Raw genomic sequence first — 7,240 nt, forward strand, 5'->3', positions numbered from 1 at the left:
CTGGATCCTTCAAGGTTTATATTTCAAAGGACAGCCAGGACACACGTTTCCCTCAGCTCCCTCCTGAAACCTCAGCATATACACAGAGGACAGAGGTTTTTCTCCCTTTATCTTCTTATCGTCTATCTTGCATACAGTACAATAGTAAAACAATGAAATAAACTTTTTTTAATTGAATATGTGTGTTTTAACATTTTGTTTTGAAATAATTCCAAACTTACATAAAATTGACAACACTGAATATTGCTGCAATGAATATAAAGTGCATACCCTGGTATATCTTTACAAATAAACATAGTAAAAAGAGTTCTTGTTTACCTTTTATCCAGATTCACAACATTTTCATATTTGCCACATTTTATTTATCATTCTAGATGATAGATAGATAGATGGATAATAGATAAAAGTATAAATAAAGATATGTGTATAATTTTCTTTTCCTAAACCATGTGAAAGTGGTCCATGCAGAGCGCCCCTTTTCACCCTTCATACTTAAATTATATTTCTTAAAAACAAAGAAATTACCTTATATAATCAGAGTATAATTATCAAAATCAGGAAATTTAGCATTGGTAAAAGACTTTCATGTAATATATACACGCCTACTCTAATTTTATCTACTGACCCAATAGTGTACTGACCCTTCAGTACAGGAGCTAGTCCAGGACCACATATCAAATCAATTTACATGTCTCTTTATTCTTTTAAAATCCAGAACATTTATTTAGCTTTTGTCTTTCATGACATGAATGTTTTTGAAGAATGTAGGAATTTTATTTAAGGTTGCTTAGTTAGGCTTTGTTTGCTATTTCCATCCAAGTAATTTAAGCATTGCTGGTTTGAATACTATCTAGGTGTTGGTGTGTCATTCTCCAGGTACCATATCTGGAGGCACCAGTTGCCCATCAGTCATTACTTGGTGGTGTTCATTTTGTTTGGGGGGGTTATTTTGTATTTTGTTCTATTTTATTAATCAATATATATTTTTATTGTTGCTAGTACTAAGTGGTGTTCATTTTGATCATCAAGTCAGGGTGTTGTTCAGTTTCTGCATGGTATAGCTGCAACAAGAGCAACAGGTGAGGAAATGAATGAAACAATGCAAATATCTTGCTCCTTCTCAAACTTTTCTCCTTAGCTTTGAAACCCATGGATAAGTTTTGTTTAAATCAATCTTTTTATATAATGCTATCAAAATAATAATTTTTTCAACTTCAGTACTTTCTCCACATTATTATTTTATTCCTGTATATGGTATGAAACAGATCTAAACTTATACTTTTTAAAATGGTTATTCATTTGTCTTAACATCATCTATTTTAAAAGCTAATATTTGCACCAGTGATTTGATACAATACCTTTTCAGACAGTTAATTTTCACATGAAGTTGGTTCTATTTCTGGAGTTTGCATTCCAATGGTTGTTTATGTAACAGTGCCACATACATTTAATTATATATCTTGATTTTCAATGTCTTCCTAGCTATTCTTGCAGGTTAATTTTCAAATGAATTTTTTTAACAATATGTATAGTTTCACAAATAATCATATTGGGACTGCATTAAATTTATGTCATCTTAAAGAGAACTAACATCTTAATGATGTGGAGACACCTTTATTCTCTAGGATTTTTCAAGTATACTATTATGTCACATGTAAATAGAGGCTATAAAAGATTCATCTGGCCACCAATATCTTCCAAACCCTGAAGACACAAACATGTATGGTTTGGAAAATTTACAAGAAGCAACAGAGCAGTAATGTAGAATATTATTGGAAACTCACACACACATACACATAGACACACACACACACACACACACATACACACTTATTTCCTTGAGAAAAAGTCATTCTGAAAAGAAAAGAATAGTATTATTAATAAAATTTTAAGATTAAGAAAGTGATAACTTATAAACTCAATATAGCTCAATATAGAATTCTGGGTTAAATTAAAAAAGGTCTAGCTCAGTAGAGATCATAGCTATAAGGTGAATAAATCCATAATTTATATTATAGAGAAATAAGCAAAAAGATAATCATGTCAATGTTTTGGTTAGTGTTCCAACCAGTGGAAAAATTACCAACAAGTAAAAGATAAAACTATGGATTGTTGAGTAGCTTAATCGATGCATTAAGAAATGTTGATGGTGTTTTTGCTTCCCTCCCCCACACTGCATATCTATCAAACTGCTCATCCTCATATCATCAGTTAACCAACTTTTCACTTTCACAGAGCTTGGCATCAGTTTATAATGCAAGGCCTCTAAAAGAAGTGCACACAGACAGTTCAGTATCTTTGCTTGCATATTCTGTGAGAAACTTTATACTTCATTGATATTTATAATTTGAGAGACCCTTGAAAAAAATCTCAGGATAGATGCCTTAAATGTCAACTAAATAGGATTTTTTGTCTTCATTTTATATCTGCCACGTCCAAGCTTCACAGAAAAGCTTATTCTTGGTAATATAGAACTTGGGGATGACCTGCTCTATCCTGCCCACTTCATATATGTCATGAGCCTTGATTGCAATTTCTTTAAGCCTTTGTTTTGCCAAACTGGAAATTTCTCCTTCATCGGTCTTTCTCAGACAAGAGTAAGATGAAATTAGGAGGAGCCAGAGCTAAGGTACTTGAAAAACTAAAGGATGATCTGTCAGAGAGAAAAATATAAAGAAATAAATAAGGAAAAATGAGGGAGAGAATTGAAGTGGAAGGATTAGAAAAAAATATTTAAAATGGGTAGAGGTTTCCCAACTGGTTTCTTAGTAGTATGAATTATTTTCTTTATTTCTTTCTCATTTCTAGAGAAAATAGTGCTGTTCTCATGTGTGTACTTCACTAATTACCTTCCAAAAGCCTTAACTGAGACAGAGAGCAATTACTCATATATTGCTGAGGAAAACGCTAGAGGCTTAACCTCTGGTGAGAAGGCTTCTTTCCAACATGTCTTTTGCCATCTGCTCTGCATGCGGTCGCATTATTGACATCCCTAACCAGCATACACAAGTCATTTTTTTGCTATTTGACTGATGTATATGTTGCATTCTTATCTATCCTACCAGAAGTGCATTTGCTAGTGTAACCCTCTCAGTTCATTACAACCTGTCACTGAAAATGGATTGCCTCATTGCTACAAAACTCGTGTTCACTGCATTAGCATAAGGGTAACAGCAACCGCTGATATGAAACATCTAAGAAAGTGAGAGACATGAAAGAGGGATGGATGGATGGAGAATAATTTAGAATAAACTAGGCAGGTTCTTAAATAAGTCAGATCCTTCTAGAAAATTTGATGAGAAGCTGATGATGGTTTCAGACCTTTCTGGTACAAAAAATGATGAACTATTTTGGTTAAGCACTCACTCTATGGCCAATCTGTACATTTTTATCACCCATTCTGATCCATTCTGAAACCCAAAGAGCAAATGGCCAGGCTTACAGTTATGTACCATAACTTAACACCTTCCTACTTTCTCATTTCTCACTACCAGAGCATCCATTCCTTAATGCCACCAAGTGCTCTAGTTCTTAAAATGTCTCCTCTCTCAAGCTATTATCTTTCTGGCATTTAACTTGCTTGTAACAATATCTACCTAACATGTAATAAAATTGTTTCGTGTTATTGAATTTATTTTATGATTATCTTTGTTTATGACACTGAGACACTAGATTTATATTTAGAATGATGACATACAGTTTCTAAACAACTTTATGTAAGCAGAAAAGAGTGAAAATAAAGCAAAATATTAAGCAAATAATGGATATGGAAAAATTGTGAAGACTGTACTCAATGATAGAAATTTTAGGAATACCTTCTCTTAGAAAAGAAAGTACTGATGTTAGTAAACCTGATTTCTAGTTTAGGCTCTATCATTTACTACTTGGAAGATATCAGAAAAGTCATGTACCTATTTGCCAATGTTACATCTGATAAGGGCTTAATCTCCAAAATTTATAGGGAACTCATACAACCTAACAAAAGGAAGATAAACAATCTAGTCAAAAATGGGCAAATGACCTAGATAGATACTTTTCAAAAGAGGACATACAGAAGGCCAAGAGACATATGAAAACATGCTCAAAGTTACTAATCATCAGAGAGATGCAAATCAAAATGACAATGAGGTACCATCTCACACCTATCAGAATGACTCCCATCAACTGACAAGTGCTGGTGAGGATGTGGAGAAAAAGGAACCCTCTTGCACTGCTGGTGGGAATGCAGACTGGTGCAGTCACTGTGGAAAACAGTATGGAGTTTCCTCAAAAAATTAAAAGTGGAACTCCCATTTGACCCAGTAATCCCACTTCTAGGAATACATCCCAAGAAATCAGAAACACCAATCAGAAAAGATATATGCACCCCTATGTTCATAGCAGCACAATTCACCATAGCTAAGATTTGGAAACAGCCTAAGTGCCTATCAGCAGATGAGTGGATTAGAAAACTGTGGTACATCTACACAATGGAATAATATGCTGCTGTAAAAAAAAGAAGGAATTCTTACCATTTGCAACAGCATAGATGGACCTGGAGAGCATTATGTTATGCAAAATAAGCCAGTTGGAAAAAGATAAATATTACTTGATCTCACTCATTTGTGGAATATAATAAACAACATAAACTGATGAACAAAAATAGATTCAGAGACATAGAAGCATCAAACAGACTGTCAAACCTCAGAGGAATGATGAGGGAGGGTGGTAAAAGAAAAACCATAGGACTTGTATCCATGCATAATAGCATGACCAATTGACACAGACAATAGGTGGGCAGGGGCATGAGCTGGGGGGTCGGGAGTGGGCAGGGAGAGATCAATAGAGGGGAAAGGAGACATATGTAAAACTTTCAATAATAAAGAATTTTTAAAAAGTCATGGACCTTCTGTGTATTTCAGTTGCTTCACCAGTAAAAGAAGTTGATCTTAAACAATCTTTCAGTACATAGTAATAGCCACCATTATATGAACACTTTTATGGGTCAAACTGTGTTAAGTGCACTATGTAGGAACTTTTGCTTGATTTAACTTTTACAACAACCTTGCAAAGGAGACATTGTCACTTTTGTTTTAGAGATCAGGAAACAGACTCAGAGAGATGAAGTGTCATTCTCAAGACTACACAGCTTGTTACTCATGTAGTTGGGCTCAAGCGTACGCTGTGTTTCCATCTTCCTAAGGGTAACCAACATCTTGGACCTATTACAGTACTAATGGCAACTATCATCCTGCAAAATCTCCCTAAGAACTCAATTCAAAGGTTCCTAGAGCTTTATTAACAGGAAAAAAATTACCAAGGGCAACATTGTTTTATATTATTTTTAAGGCAAATTTTAGGATTGGAAAAGTAACATACATTTATGATATAAGATGTAGTAACTACCAAAAAGTATAAAGAAGAAACAAAAATCAGTTCTAATTCTGCTACCCATCAGTTACTATTTAGCTATATTCCTCCATGTCCTTGTCTCATAAATGTATATTCAACTGCCTAACCCAGTCCCCGAAATAGTGGTTCCTCAGTAAAGGATGAATAAAATTTTAGTGAATCTTCACTCATATGTGGATTCTAATGAACAAAATAAACTGGTGAACAAAATAGATCCAGACACATTGAAGCATGGAACAGACTAACATATTTCAGAGGGAAGGCTGGGGTAGGTGGGTAGGTGGGTGGGTGGGTGAGTGGGGAAAAAATTAACCTGGAAACTTATATGCATACATACATAGCCCATAGACACAGAAAATAATGTGGTAAAGGCCTGGAAGGGGTGGGTATGGAGTAGAGGGGGTCAATGGGAAAAAAGGGGAGCATTGGTAATACTTTCAACAATAAAGATACATTTTTTAAAAATTTTAGCTGGTATCTTCATTTCTTCCTACTATCCCCTCTGCCTAGTTAACTAATATAAGAATAACAACAGTACTTTTTTTTAAAATCACCTAAAGCATGTTGGTAGATCATTTTTTTCTTATGACATCTCTATAAGGCAAATACTGTTTTTTTTATTATTACTGTTATCCTTATTTTATAGATGAGGAGACAGAGGCTTAAAAAATTAAGCACTCACCTTGCTCAAGGTCATACATCTAATACACACGCTGAGATCACTTTCATAATGAAGCCTATGCCTAGAATCACTAGTCAGAACCACTTTCATGGCAATAATTCAGTTTAAGTTAAGCACTCATAGCCCCTGAAAAGCAGCCCCAGTGTTGCATATACCACATAGAGGTAGGTGTCCAAAGCCAGGTAATCCAGAGCCTTGGCAAAAATTCCAAATTATTTTTCTCCTAATCCTTACTAGACAATACTAAGACTCCCACATCAATTGAATGCTAAGAATAACCCTGAAAAAACAGAGATCCCCATGTTAGATAAGGAAACAACCCTAAGTGTATATCAGATTAGCTTTACATAAGAAAGACCTAAAAAAAATTAAGAGAAATAAAAACTAAAAAAATTACACATCAAAAAAAGGACCTCAAGGAAATGTCAGAATATAATTCCAGGTATGTTGTCACAAACTAATGACTACATCTTGATTTGTTTTTTGTTTTTCTTCAACTGTAGAATATGACTAATAAAATACAAAGTTATAACTCTATTTAAGTTGGCCCTCTCTCTACAAATAGACTGAGTCAAAACAGAGACAGAAAACCCATCACTATGCAGTGATGACTGATAAATTCTTCAGTATAAAGAATTTATCAACACTGTAACACTGCATCCAATTATATTGAAGTCGACTGTCACAAACAATGCATTAGGCATGTTCAGTCAACCTAGCATATCTAGGGAAAAGGTTACTGAGACAAGGGATAGAAATCACCAAACACCCTAAAAGTTAAGTCATTAAATTTTCAAAGAAAAATTTATTTTATATGTCTCCTTCTCAACAATAGGCTTTTTAACTAAATAATTATCTGTAGTACAAATTAGTCTAATCATTTATTCCAATGTTGAATTCAATTTTGGGTTATAATATATGTGGAAATTTAGAAAAAAACAGATTTTCATCAATATCCTGGGAAGTGGTTTAATGCTTGCCTGACTCCATAGGTGAATAAATTATTCAAGATTAGTTGTCTCTGTGGAAGCATAGAACAGACTGACAAATCTCAGAGTGAAGTGTGTGTGTGGGGGGGGGGGGGGGATGGGGGAGGGAGGCATGGGAAGAGATTTAACCCGAAGAATTTATATGCATATATGCAGAGCCATGGACAATAGTGTGGTG

Source organism: Myotis lucifugus, unplaced genomic scaffold (assembly GCF_000147115.1).
Source record: "Myotis lucifugus unplaced genomic scaffold, Myoluc2.0 scaffold_24, whole genome shotgun sequence".
Classification (NCBI taxonomy): domain Eukaryota; kingdom Metazoa; phylum Chordata; class Mammalia; order Chiroptera; family Vespertilionidae; genus Myotis; species Myotis lucifugus.